Consider the following 13,980-nt stretch of genomic DNA (forward strand, 5'->3'; position numbering starts at 1 on the left):
ATTTAAATACCCTGTACAACTTTTTTGCACATTATTTTTGCACATTCCTCTTATTACTACTTAAGTCAACAACATACTGACCTGCACATTTATATTTATATTTTTTATCTTATCTTATCTTTTATTTTATTTTATTCTTTTATTTTATTTTTTCTACTTTTCTTCTTCTTAATATTTGTATACTTTATAATTGCACTGTCCTTGGAGCGGACCTGACCTACATTTCACTGCTGGTTATACTCTGTATAATTGTGTATGTGACATAAAAATCTTGAAGCTTGAATCTTGAATGTGTTTCACCACTTTTTTTTCCCTAAATTGCTTGGATACACATAACCTAAGAAAATTAGTTCATTGAAAGTCATTAGCTACAACTTAAAGTATTTCCATTGCAAATTCACAAATTTGAAATCTGAGAAGTCTGAGATGACTGTCTATTCATTTCATTACGATGAAATAACTATTAGTTGAAGTAGGCTAACTGTAGACTTCTAAATCATGCTTAATTCATTGTTTTATGGAAACTGACGGACAATAGGCTATTCCATGTTTAGATGAAGAGTTCAGATGCAAAAGCCTGTAAGTACGTTTGACGTTTTTCTTTAAAATAAGCATTTCTTTCTGGCTACTTTGTATAGGTTTCTATGTAAGTACTGGTACTTCTAAATGGGTTGTTGAGGCTGGGATTTTGCGCATTTGAAGTGAAAGTACTTGATGAAAATATACTATGTATCTCATTTTTGACCAACATGGCTTTTAGAGGCTTTTGCATGTCAGATTGGCCTAATGATTTTCAGGATAATATGGTCCATTGACATCAGTTACTGTGTAATATTTTGACTACATTATCTAAGGATGTAATATTTCATCATCATTATTTTCCCTACACTGTTTCTATGGTCCCATGTCCCACTTTTCAATGTTTTCTGTTTTGACATGGTTGCATGTAGGCCTTTGTAAACCTGTATCCAAATCCACAAGACAGGATTGGTGAAAAATATAGAAATACAGTTATCAGTCTTTCATTTGTTTTGTTTATGTTTTATAAAGAAAGGCAAGAAACGCCACATTTCAAGTTTTACTTACTGTGCTCTACAGTACTGTATTTATTTATTTAATTATTTTGATATATTTTACTTTGAATATTGGGGGACATGTCTTCCCTCTAATGTTTATGGTGATTTGCAGATAAATCCTTATCACTGTCTTTGTCTCTAAATATATTGACAGACAGACAAATAGATGGATAAATCACCCTTTTCAAGACAATCACATATGAGTGAAAGCTTTAAAAAAAATCACGATGGGGTATCACTAACATTTTTAAAGCATAGAATAACATTTTTAAATATCTTGAGCTTGTGTTAATCACAGACATTTAACCAAAAACGTTATTGACTATAAAAAATATGCCAAACTGTGTCCAAAGAAATTACCTATCAGCCTCTCCAACAAAGTAGTCTTTATTCTGAATGGCACAGATCCAATTCAAGCAAAGTGACCGTCCTTAGCTTCATTTCATGAAAATGGAAAATATGCTGGCCCTGGGAGAGATGAACAGTGGGCAATTATGCTCAGACTCCCTTAGGATGCAACAGGCTCTCCTGCAAAAGGTGATGAGTAAAATGATGAAGACATTTCAAAGTAGGCCAGTGTAAGTTGAAAAGCATGCATCGGATGGCCACGACTGGCGCCATATGGAAGAATGAACTTGAAATCTAAACATGGGATCCTACCAATGTAAACTGCAACCACAGTCATTACTTCTCGAACTCAAAGCGAGGAATGTAGCACCTGTGGGCTTCAACTCCTGTGCCATATGCTAAAAGCTGTTGTATCCTCATTAAAAAACATTTTCCGTTCCAGAATGAATGCTTCATCTGCAAATGACTATACAAACATATCAGCTATTCATAAAATCTCTCATAAATGCTGGTTTCACCCTGTCAGTCGTCAGTCAAGTTCAGACATTACCAGCATCGTAGCAGGAGAATCTATTGAAATGTTAGTCATTAAAATCATTCCCCTGCAGTTATGACTGCCAAGTCAATAAAATGGTAGGCAACAGATTTATTAGCTAACAGATGGTGTCTCCTAAATCAGTCTTTCATCAAAATAAGAAATAATATAGATTTTCTTCAGTGCACTCGAGTTTCTCTGTCCATTAGATAGAAATAGCTTTAATCATCATATAATGTTTAAAAGAGTTTGTGAATGTTCACTTGAAATACAAAATGAGAACACCTCAAGGTTTTGCTGTTTAAAAGAAATTTCTGAACTAAGTCATAATAAATCAAATTGTTACATAAAATTGCTATTGTGCAATGATTCAAAAGTGTTAACATTAGTTAACAGAGAACCATTCTTGGTCTGGCTCACCGTAGTGATATATGGGATTGCAAAACCTTATTTGAAATCCCCTCAAAAATAACAGAATTTTCTGTATCTGTCATGTATTTATCATTTTTAAATTATTACAACAAAACTAATAAATGTAAAAAGACCTCTTCATGAAATATCAGTATTGTAGGATTTGTTTTTTAATTAAATTTACAGATACAATGCATAAAAAACTTTGATATTTTTGCTGTCATTTACTCTTTTTCCTTCTGCTCCAAATGTAACCAAAAGTATATTTCTATGGGAAATATATTGCTTGGTATGACATATAAATTGTTTACGAGAAAGCGGAGCTTCCCTGAACAGTAGGCATGACATGTATTACTCCATTGCAAAACTGAAGGTGAGTCAACAAGAAGTCCAAAAAGCATTGACCAGGATATCAGTAGCCAGATAGATGGTTTCAATTCTTCAACATAAAATAGAACAGCCAGTACAACATGTGCATGTGAACAATATCTAGACAGAGTAAGTGTTTGGCTTTAGTACCACTGGACCATTTAAATAATTCAAAAATGATTTGGAAGAACAGCTTACGAAAGTCCAGTGAGTGTCTAAGACACTATTGGATGCTTAACATTATGGAAAACAGCCTGATGTGACACTGCATTTGTTTGGTGGTGTTGTGAATGTGCATTAGCTGCTGAAAGTGATTTCACGGCTCACTGCTCAGCACTTAAGCAAAGTTAACTCTGTAGTCAGGCCATGAATACAATACCTCATTCACTGCTATGGAAATTCTGGACAATGTCACCAAGTTTATTTTTCACAAACAAGGAGAAGAATAAACAATATATATTTTTAAATAAAATCAAGTTAAAACAAATGCCTTTTTTGCATTATTTTTGACAGTTTATTAAAACAAAACATTAAGTATACACGGATGTGATGCATTGACAATATTCAGGTTTGGTTGCATACATGATTTCAACCACATCTTTATCTGAATAGCATGCAAATGAAAAATCACAACTGACAATAGCTTTTTGAATAACTTTTAAGCAATACAAAGTACTTGAGTACAACATATTTAATGTGTAAACTAGACCTTATATATATATATATATAACAAAGCATATTGTTATATAACTTATATATAATAAAGCACATATAAATATAATACAAAAAATATTGAAGGTCATGTGTGATTAAAAAAAGAAAAATAGAAATTAAAGATCAATCCAAACACATTATTTACTTAGATATTGCACATCCATCTCTTGATTCATGATTGCACACATTTTTCACATAATAATCTAACAATGAAACAATCTGCATGTATTTAATATGGTCCTTAGATTCAGAACCATGTCAGAATTGAATAAATATGCTTTCTATTGATGTATGGTTTGTTAGGATCGGACAATATTTGGCTGAGATACAACTATTTAAATCTGGAATCTGAGGGTGCAAAAAAATCTAAATATTGAGAAAATGGCCTTTAAAGTTGTACAAATGAAGTTCTTAGCAATGCATATTACTGATCAAAAATGAAGTTTTGGCATATTTACGCTAGGAAATTTACAAAATATCTTCATGGAACATGATTTTTACTTCTTAATGATTTTTGGAATAAAAGAAAAAGGCAGCGGCTATAGACGCTATTTACACCAAGTGCAAATAGCATATTTTTTTAGTGACAGATTCTATTTACACTATGTTAAAATAGCAAGATTTTCTGCTATTTATACTACTTATTGCAAATAGTGGCAATTATCTGCACCTCAGTATTGTAGTACATTATAAAACAGTACGCAATAATAACATACTGAGTGTAAATTATAATTTTAATTCAAATGTATTAAATGGATGCCACCTTATTGGGACAATAAAGCCCTCCCTAACCCTACCCGATACTTTATTTTCAACTTTTTGATTATTTCCTTAATTTTTATTGAAAATAAATGCCTTTCTGATGCGATATGAGATTTGAAAAGGGAGAAAAAAATGTTTGGCAAAAGGTGGACTCGAACTCGCGTCGATCGCGTCAAAACGCATGCGCCTTACCATCTACACCACTGAAACTGCAGTTGACCTAACTTCTTTTTTTATTGTTAAACTAACTCAATCACAAGTTAGTGGGCGGATTTAGTGCCTTTGCCAACAAGATGGGCTATTTGCACTTAGTGTAAATAGACACTCCGAAAGAGAAATGGATCATGTTGACCCATATTTTAGGCTATAGCTACAAATATACCCGTGCTAAGTAAGACTGGTTTTGTGGTCCAGGGCCACATATTTGGTCAGTGATGTAGAACATCTCTCTAAATGCACAACATAAAAGTGCAAAATATTATCATTCATATTTGTTAATGACAAAAATCATCGGTCTAGCAAATCTCTAATGCAGATTTTGTGAAACACCCCAACCAACATAGAACATTAAATTTGTTCTCATTTAGTTATTTTGGGGTTTTATTTTTTACAACCATAAAATAATTTTCCCAGTACGTTGTAGGGTTTTTTTTTCTTGTGACAACCTGTGCCCTAATGGTTATTTTTAGGTTTAATTTAGAACTATAAAATCAATTATTTTGAGACGATCTAAAAATAATCTCCAACGTTTCATAATAATGATTTTTATTTTTCAAACCTAGAACAAAATATTATTATATTTCTGTTAAGACAGCTTTCCTAGCTAACCAAAATATAAAAATGTGTGTTTCGGAATGTTCCGAGAACGATTAGGAACTATCTTTTCCTGTACAACACTGAGGAAATAAGTTCCACGAAACAGCCTGTTGAAGCAACAATATCAAAGTTTGCTGTAAGCATCCAGAATGCCATTACGGTGCGTGTTAGTCACAGTATTACATCCCAGAAGACACAGACCTTTGAGACGACAATCTCAACCTCTTCTTAAACTCTGTGCTGGTTTTTTGTCTGTCCCTCACATATTCCTGATAATTCCTCGTTAATAAAGTGTACAAAAAAGGGTTGATGCAACTGTTACTATACGCCAAACAAGTAACAACGAAGTTAATGTAGACCACCGTACTGCTCGAGAGCCCCCCGTGCGCGTAATAATAGATACTGAGCAACTGCCACAACCAGAAGGGTAAGAAACACGCCCAATAAGTCAGAACTATACTGAAGATCATATATAACACCTTCTGTTTAGGACACTTCTTCATTTCTCTGGATGGGAATATAGAAGTTTGCGATAGCCAGTAGGTCCGGGCTAATTTCAGGTAGAGAAATCCAATGATTAATCCAGGAGCCAAGATGCAGGTGTTGAACAGTATGGTCAGATACACTCTGTACGCGGTCATCCGCCAGGTCGGGTGGCACATGCGCTTCTCTACTCCATTGTGCACGTCTTTCTTGAGGTCAATCATGATCATGGTCGGCAGAGCCAGTATGAAGGAGAACAGCCACACGAGGCAGGAGACCGCGCGCCTGTAGCGCCGGGACCGGCCGAAGGTGTCCAGCGGGTTCACCACAGCCAGATAGCGCTCCGTGCTCATGATGGTAAGGATGAAGATGCTGGCGTGCATGGTGACCAAATCCAGACTGAACAGGACGCGGCATCCGATGTCGCCAAAGTACCAGTCCTTCGCAAAATAGGTCCAAACCACGAAAGGGATGGTGGAGAGGTACAGCAGATCCGCCAGGGCCAAGTTCACAATGTAGACATACATCGATCCAGTTACGCGCACGGTGGTGTTCATGATGATCAGGGTGTAAACGTTTCCAATTACGCCTACCAAACACATGATGGTCAAAATTGTGCCGAGTATGGATGTTATTAGTATATCGTATGAAGATGCGTGCTCTTCAGGTCCTGGTATTGTTGGTGAGATGTTGGTAAAAACAGCCGAGATATTCACCTGATTCCTCACACCAAGTGGATCATCTGATTCCATTTTTAAAAAGCTTCACTTCATTCCTTGGTGAATTTAGTTCATTTTAACATCTGTTAAAGGAGCAAAATGTGCATGCGCAAAATTGCAGTTCCCTGAAATGTCCATTAGCCTATGCAAAATAAAGCTAGCTATTAACTCACTAATATATACATTAGTCTACTTCTAATGTATTTCCAGATGACGATCTAAATATGGACATGCATTATAAATCAGCGTAAATTAAAAACAAATGTGCGCAAAATGTGCCGCGTTCTCACCATCTGCGCGTAAAACTTCTCAGACTGCAGGTCCAGTTGGTGTAGTGGGTGGGATTTATGAGAATCACTCGGGTGTAGTACATACTGCATCACAAGTATAGAACAATAAAGGATGTTAGACTCGGTGCGCAACAGCTTTTTGGATGCGCACTGCGCGCGTTTCATCGAATTCTTTGGTTCCTTCTGTGTCTGTTGTGAAGTTTCTGCAAGGAATTGGCAAGGAATTTTGCACGTATGAATTTAAGAAACAAATAAAGTTATGACAGCGTTTGTAAAATTAAGACGAGACACTGCAGGTGAATAGGGTAAAAATGAACTAATAGCTATCACCTTACTTACCTAGTTGATTGATTACATTGATAATTGCAAACATTTTTTTGTATTACAAGCTTTCTAAAATGTTAGGCTTAAATATGCAAATGAGGCATTATTTAATGAAATATGCACTAATTTGCATACATTTCTAGAACAAAAATCTAAACAGTGGATGAAGTTCGTTTCAAAATTATTTCATTTTATTGACATTCGAGTCAAAAGTTTTTGGGTCTCATTTTGTCACTCAATAATTCAGAAAATACTTAAAACAGACAGAAAACAATAAATTTTTTACAATTTTTGGGGGGAATAAAATGTTGTATATAATCAAGCAAATTATATATGAACAAATCCCTCTGTAAAAACCTTCAGGATATAGACAGGAATAAAGATGTAAAGTTTGGTGTGTGTAAGTACTACTGAAGTGGAGATATACGGCTCAGTGTAGGAGAGAAAACTCATTTTGAGAAAACGGCCTTTAAAAATATGTATTGTAATTGAAATCTATTGACACAAATAGATAACGTGCTATAAAAGAAACACTTAACGGTGTCTTTTGGATGTTTTCTTTCCACTAGTCTGAAAAAATACTTTATGAATAACCAAAAAGCCCAAAATCAGTTTGACAGGTGCAGGAAAAAACATTTTTTTTGCCTGCAGTGTCTCCCCTTAAAACTAAATATTTAAATTTAGTCAAATTACTTCACTAAGTGATTTTAAATTCAAAACATGAATTTTATGGAGTTTAAAACTATACTTTTTCACTATAGAAAGCGCTTTCATTAGCTTATTTTAACAACATATTTGTTTCCATCTACTTATATACAGCTTACAATACAATAATTTATGTTGTTTGTACTCAGTGTTTTGAATTTTCAGTAATTTATTTTCAAATAAACTTTTGGTACCACTTTGATTTTACGGCAGCAGTAAAACTTAAGTTTTCGATCATAATTGTCATATCTGTCTGAAATATGTGAGTGCATGAGACCAAAGCTGTAAATATCGAGGTTGAATGTACATTATTCTTTTCAGTAGCATTGCACAGACTGCCTTTATGAGTTTTTGCAGCTCATATTTAAAAGCTTCTGTATAAAACTGAAAATGTATCAGTACTTTATCAATATAGCACTTTGTTGTAAAATATATTTTCAGATTTTAAATGGCTCTGCACATGGGAAATGTTAATACAAAAATGTTGATGGATATTTCAGATAATTATATTTTCATTACAATAAATAGGTTAGTAAATATCTGGCACGGAGCATGGTTTGTACTGGTGTAAATGAGATTATAAGAATAGCAGAGTGAAATGAGGCAGTGTCAGCAGATGGTGAAAAACTCATTCTCACTCCAGTGTCTGTCAATACGTGTACAGAAATAGCCTGGCACCATCAGTGCTGAGTGATTACTGGATGAAGACCTGTCATTTCTGCACAATTATCAACTTTTCTGGAGCGGTGACCATCTGAATTCATGTGCATGGATACTAAATTATATCAGCAGGGAGCAGACGGCTCATTTGTCCATTACGCCAAAAATAAGCACCCGTTATACCCTTCAGATCTCATCTTTCTGCAAAACACATCCCATCAAGACATTATTTTAAGACTTTTTTCATGATTCAAGTTTTGTTTTTGATTATATGTGTTGTTTATGCCTTTTCAGTAAACACCGTTTGGATGCTGAATGAAGAAATGACAGACTTTTCACTTACTGGAAAACAATCTCATTGAAATTCAACTGTGAGGAGGTCAAAGACGCTTCAGCACATCATGAAAGCTCAGGATGTTTTCAAATGCAGAAATACCCTGCAAGCATTTCATTAGGAGACAAATATGTGCTCTGAGTCCATTTGTCAAAGCATTTTTTCTGCACTGAAGGTATTTCAAAGGTATTTGATCATTAGGCTTCAGTTGTACAGGAATCAACTATATATTTTATCATATCAAATATAAAACATATAGGAGGATTCAAATAAAAGAATGTTTCTGTGCTCAAGGTCATGGAATTATTAGTAACAATAAAGGCAACCGATGTTAAATAAACACTTTTTTTATCTGGATGAATACATCTTGCTGCATTTTTGTTGTAGACTGTATTGATTCCACTGCAGTGGTTGACATACAGTATCTCTATAATTCACCTTCTGTGTCCTTCATAGTTCTGGCATGGTGACAGCAACAGAAAGAGACATTATAACTGCTCTCCAAACACGTCTGTACTGAACTTTATACTTCTGTGAGACAATATTGAGCAACAACAACTACTGCGGTGCAGTATGCCAAAATTAGAGATAAATCTTGTAATTATAAGATGAAGCTATGTACTGTAATAATTATCTTAAAGGTGGTAGAGGATATACAAAACTCATTAATATAATCAAAAGTTTGCCTTATCACTCTCAATTTCAATCGTTTTACAAGCAATATACCAAAATAATATAAAGTATGGGATAAAAACATTCACAAGGGTACAAACCAAGTACATAAATAAATCATTTTTGTAGTCAAGTTATGCAGAAAGAGAGGGAGTTCAGATTTTATAACGAAAGGAGAATTTCTTCTGTCTATTGTCTATTACTGTGGCAGCTTTTGATCTGTTTGTGCTGAGAGGAATCTGAAACTGGATGCCATGCACAAACACTCTGTGATGCCCTCAATCAAAAGACTGGGGCAAATTTATTGCAACCTTTTCACTGAGAGTAACTGCTTGAAAGAGCAGCCTTAACAGATCACGAAGCCCCGGTCTTTGACATTATCCAGACCTGTAGCAGCGGCTCGCAGCTTATCTACTATAAATATGACAGCAGCTAAAGCGACTGACTCCAGGTGCACAAAGCAGACAAATATCCAGACTTTCATCAGCGACAGTTCAGTGTCTGAGCAGGAACGCATCCCTGCCAGGTTGCATAATGTCGCATTCACTTCCCTTACAGTCTGAGGACTTCATCAGGGTCAATCTTTCATTTTAGCTTAAAATGATTAATATAGAAGATTGCCTTGCTACTTATTATTTCAATCTTTGCATAAGCAATTTTATTTAAACAGCATTTTTGAGATCAAAAATAATAATTATAAGGTTATAAATCAAAGGGAAAATAAATAATTTATGTAGCAAGTTCTTCATATGGTTGATTGCAGTAGCAGCATAAATGTAAAATATTATTTACAACCTGGGGCCGGTGGCACTAGTCTAAAAAGTTAGTTGTCTATTTTTTTCCTTCAAGACTGGTCAACTTCTTAAAGTCGGTTATAAAAAGGTCTGATTTGAATCTGAAAAGTAAGACTGATTACCTCTTGGATAACCGGCTTGTTGGTCAAACTATAGTTCTTAAGACAAAGTCTTAACATGGTGGCTATGTTTATGCATCTGGCCACTGGTTAAGTGAGCAGAAGCACATTTTGAAACAGAAAAAAATAAGAGAGAATGTGGAATGAAACCAAATGAAGTCACAAGGACACAAAATCTGTGGAAAATGGACAGCATTTATTATAAAGAGCTCTAATGTTTAATGCTTCCTGGCCATGATGAATTTTTCCATTTAACACTCTATTAAAAGTTCACACCACTGGCTCTTCACTGAACTATCAACATAAAAAAAAAGTGGAAAAAGACTGTATGCATAGATTTGTGGATCATCAGGTTTCAAAAAACGTTTCTAGCCTGCTGTTAGGATCCATGTCTATTTGAACATTTTTCATTAAGCATATCAAAGATCAGTAATTAAAGATGATGAACTTAAGAAATGAATATAATACTCTTCTGCACAGTGTAGTTATAGAAAAAAACACCAGTGCATTTGTTCAAACAACAATTTGAATTCAATGTTTTCTGTTCTCAACTGTTCTCATGTCTACAGCATTTTCCAGTATTCTTGGTTCATAAACAGGTATTTTCTCCATAAACCAAGTGAAGCTGAGAAACAGGTGTAGTGCACAATAAAATATACAATGTATTTCTTTTCTAAACGAAACGTTTTGTGATTAATTTTTGCTGTTAGTCTGAAGAGGGTGTTCTTAATTTCCAAATAAAAAAGCAGCCAAAGTATCTTTATTGTCCCATAACAAAACATCTGGAACATCTGGATTTCTTTCATTTACAGTTTTTATTGCAGATGCATGTTGTGGTTGGCAACTCGAAAAAACCTTGGCTGATAGTTTGTAGTCATTCTGGATTACAGAACACGTTTATTGATTAGTAGATATGATCCTGTAGACCACTCTATCACTCTCTCTCTCTCTGGGAGTGTAAAGATCAGATGCTCTTGGCTATATATCACATTCCACGAAAGGCAAATAAATGCACTTCTATGGGTCTGTGATTTACCAACGAATATGAAAAGATGTCTCCATTTTCAGATGTTGGTGGTTGTCAGAGTCCCACTCCTGCTGAGCAGTAAAAACAGAGAGTGATAAATGTCTCTTAATAAAATCAGCCCTAAATGGAAACAAGGCTACATTTCATCTTTTTATGTTTGACGTTTTTTAAAAACAAACAGGGCAGATGAAATAGAAGCTCTAAGTTCTGTACAAAATACTATACAGAATGTTTCCTTTGGGTTTCCCAGAGGAACCATCTCATTAAATAGCACACACATAATTTTTATTTTTAATCCAGCCTGTGTTAGCAGTAAATGTGTCCAGACAGTTCTCATTCGGCCAGCACATCTCAACACGAACAACAAAATATTGGAGATTATTCAAATGAAGACATGTAACAGGATATTGCAAATTATCAGACTAGTCAGTACAAAACAAAACAAGGTTACAAATAGTCACAACAAAACAAAAGCCACGTTTAAACAGCAGCTGAATATGGTCTTTGTGGTGGTTTAAGATCTGTAAATGGTTGTGTAAATTAGTAGTTAAATATTTAAGGACTAAATAAATAAAATGCATGGCTTAATGGCTCTCAAGCTCCAAAACACACACACACACACACACACACACAGTTTTCCATTTTTGGCGGGGACTCTCCATAGGTGTAATGGTTTTTAAACTGTACAAAGTATATTTTCTATCGCCCTACACCAGCCTAAACCTACCCCTTAGAGAGAACTTTCTGCTATTTCAGATTTTCAAAACGCTCCATTCTGTGTCATTTATAAGCTTGTTTGATGGAGACCAAAAAAATATCCCCACAAGGTCAAAATTTAGTGGTATTACTATGCTTGGGGGGACATTTGGTCCCCATAATGTGATAAATGCAGGTACACACACACACAGACACACACACACACACACACAATAAATAAATCTAAATAAATGAATAAAAAACATAAAAAGACTCTTTTTGAAAACATACAAAATCTTTGTGCAAAAGCCATAGTTCACTAGTCATACTGGCTTGGAATGACATGATGGTGAGTAAACGATGACAGAATTTTCAAAAATTCCTCCCAAAATCCCTCAAGATGTGCGCTACTAGCATTCAGAAGGCTCATTTGTAACCCACAAGGAATGATTTATAGGACAGTATGACGCACAGCACTGTATTTGATCTTATCTTACCTATCAAAACTCATTTGAGTTCTTAAAAAATGAAAATGTGAGACTGTATTGAGGATTTCTCGTCTTCTTATGTTGTCTGAACCTCTGAGGACAGACTTTACGGTTCCTCCGCCAAACCAAAGATCTGGTCTTCATCATCCTGACAGCTCCAGCACCGTTCTTCATTGATCTCGTTACAGATAGAGAAACAAATCATTTTCTTAAAACTGCAGGAAATAATCTGGATGAACACCTACTTCTGAAGTATCCCAGTTTTCTTGGCTTGAGTTTTAACTCCCAGGTTAAGGTCACGGGACTTTATAATGTCTCTTCGTAAAGCTTTATTACTGTTGCAGGATTGTGGCACCACTGTTGGCTTGGCACCGCTCTCCTGTCTGGTAACTTTTCTCCATGGATATCATTTTCAAAATGCTCTCAGGAAACCAGGCAGGGAAGACCTCCAAGGACATTTCAGTTTTTTTTTAGTTGGATTCACAGCTTAAGTCATCAACTCACTTCAATTTCCCAGACATTTTAATGGGGGAAAAGACACAGCAAACGTTAACTGAGACAATGTTGCAGTTATTATTATGATTATTACAAGGCAATTATATTTTCCTTGACATAATGACAACAGTTTTCCTATATAAATTTTGTTTTCCTTCCTGAAAAATATTGCTAATTTTTTATTTTTTTATGTAATGTCTACACAATTAGTATTTTGACACTGCTGGACACAGTAAATATATATAAAAGGCCATAAATTGCTTCGATTCTGTTTGTAAAGACAAAAATCTGAATTATAAGCCAGTCCTGCAAACGGCTTGGACACGAGGCACTGCTTGTGCTCACAGTTGCCAAAGCACATCCTCTCTTCAGTGACCAGCTCCTTCATTATTTTTTAGCCAATTAAATCAAAAGCGTGCATAATTACGAGGGGAGGGTGGCTTATTTTACTTAAAGGAGTTGTCCACCCGAAAATGAAAATTTGTTAAAAATTCACTCACCCTCAGGTCTTTCAAGACGTAAAACAGGTTTGATTAAATTCAGCATTATATCACTTGCTCACCAATGGCTCCTCTGCAGTGAATGGGTGCCGTCAGAATGAGAGTCCAAACAGCTGATAAAGACATCACGATAATCCACAAGACTCCAGTCAAATCAATCAATCAATCAGCGGCTTGTGAAGTCAAAAGATACGTTTGTAAGAAACAAATCCATCAAGATGTTTTTAACTTCAAATCAATGCTTCTGGCTAAAATGAGTCTTCTATATTTAGTGTTGCTTTCTCCAGTGAAAAGTTTTGATGTGTGAGTACAATAGGGTGGTTAAAACATCTTGATTAATGTATTTCTTACAAACACGCAGCTTTTTGCTTTAAGATGTTAATTGATGTCGTGTGGATTGCGGCGATGTTATCAGCTGTTCGGACTCTCATTCTGACGGCACCCATTCACTGAAGAGGATCCACTGGTGAGCAAATAATGTAATGTAAATTTCTCCAAATCTGTTCCCATGAAAAAGCAAACTCATTTGTATCTTGGATGGCCTGATAGGGAGTACATTTTCATTTTTGGGTGATCCATTCTTTTAACATTCATTACTAAATAAAAATTGACAATATATGCAAAAAAAAGAGCAAGGAGAAAT

At 35.1% G+C, this 13,980-nt stretch overlaps 1 pseudogene across 1 annotated transcript; it reads right to left on the reverse strand.

The window, feature by feature from the left end:
- Nucleotides 1–5,155: 5,155 nt before the first annotated feature.
- On the reverse strand, nucleotides 5,156–6,266 carry LOC306858600 (urotensin-2 receptor-like; annotated as a pseudogene). The gene has a single exon. The product of its transcript is annotated as a urotensin-2 receptor-like (transcript).
- Between the last annotated feature and the right edge of the window lie 7,714 nt (nucleotides 6,267–13,980).

This window comes from Barbus barbus (assembly GCF_936440315.1).
Source record: "Barbus barbus genome assembly, chromosome: 3".
In the NCBI taxonomy this organism is placed as follows: Eukaryota; Metazoa; Chordata; class Actinopteri; order Cypriniformes; family Cyprinidae; genus Barbus; species Barbus barbus.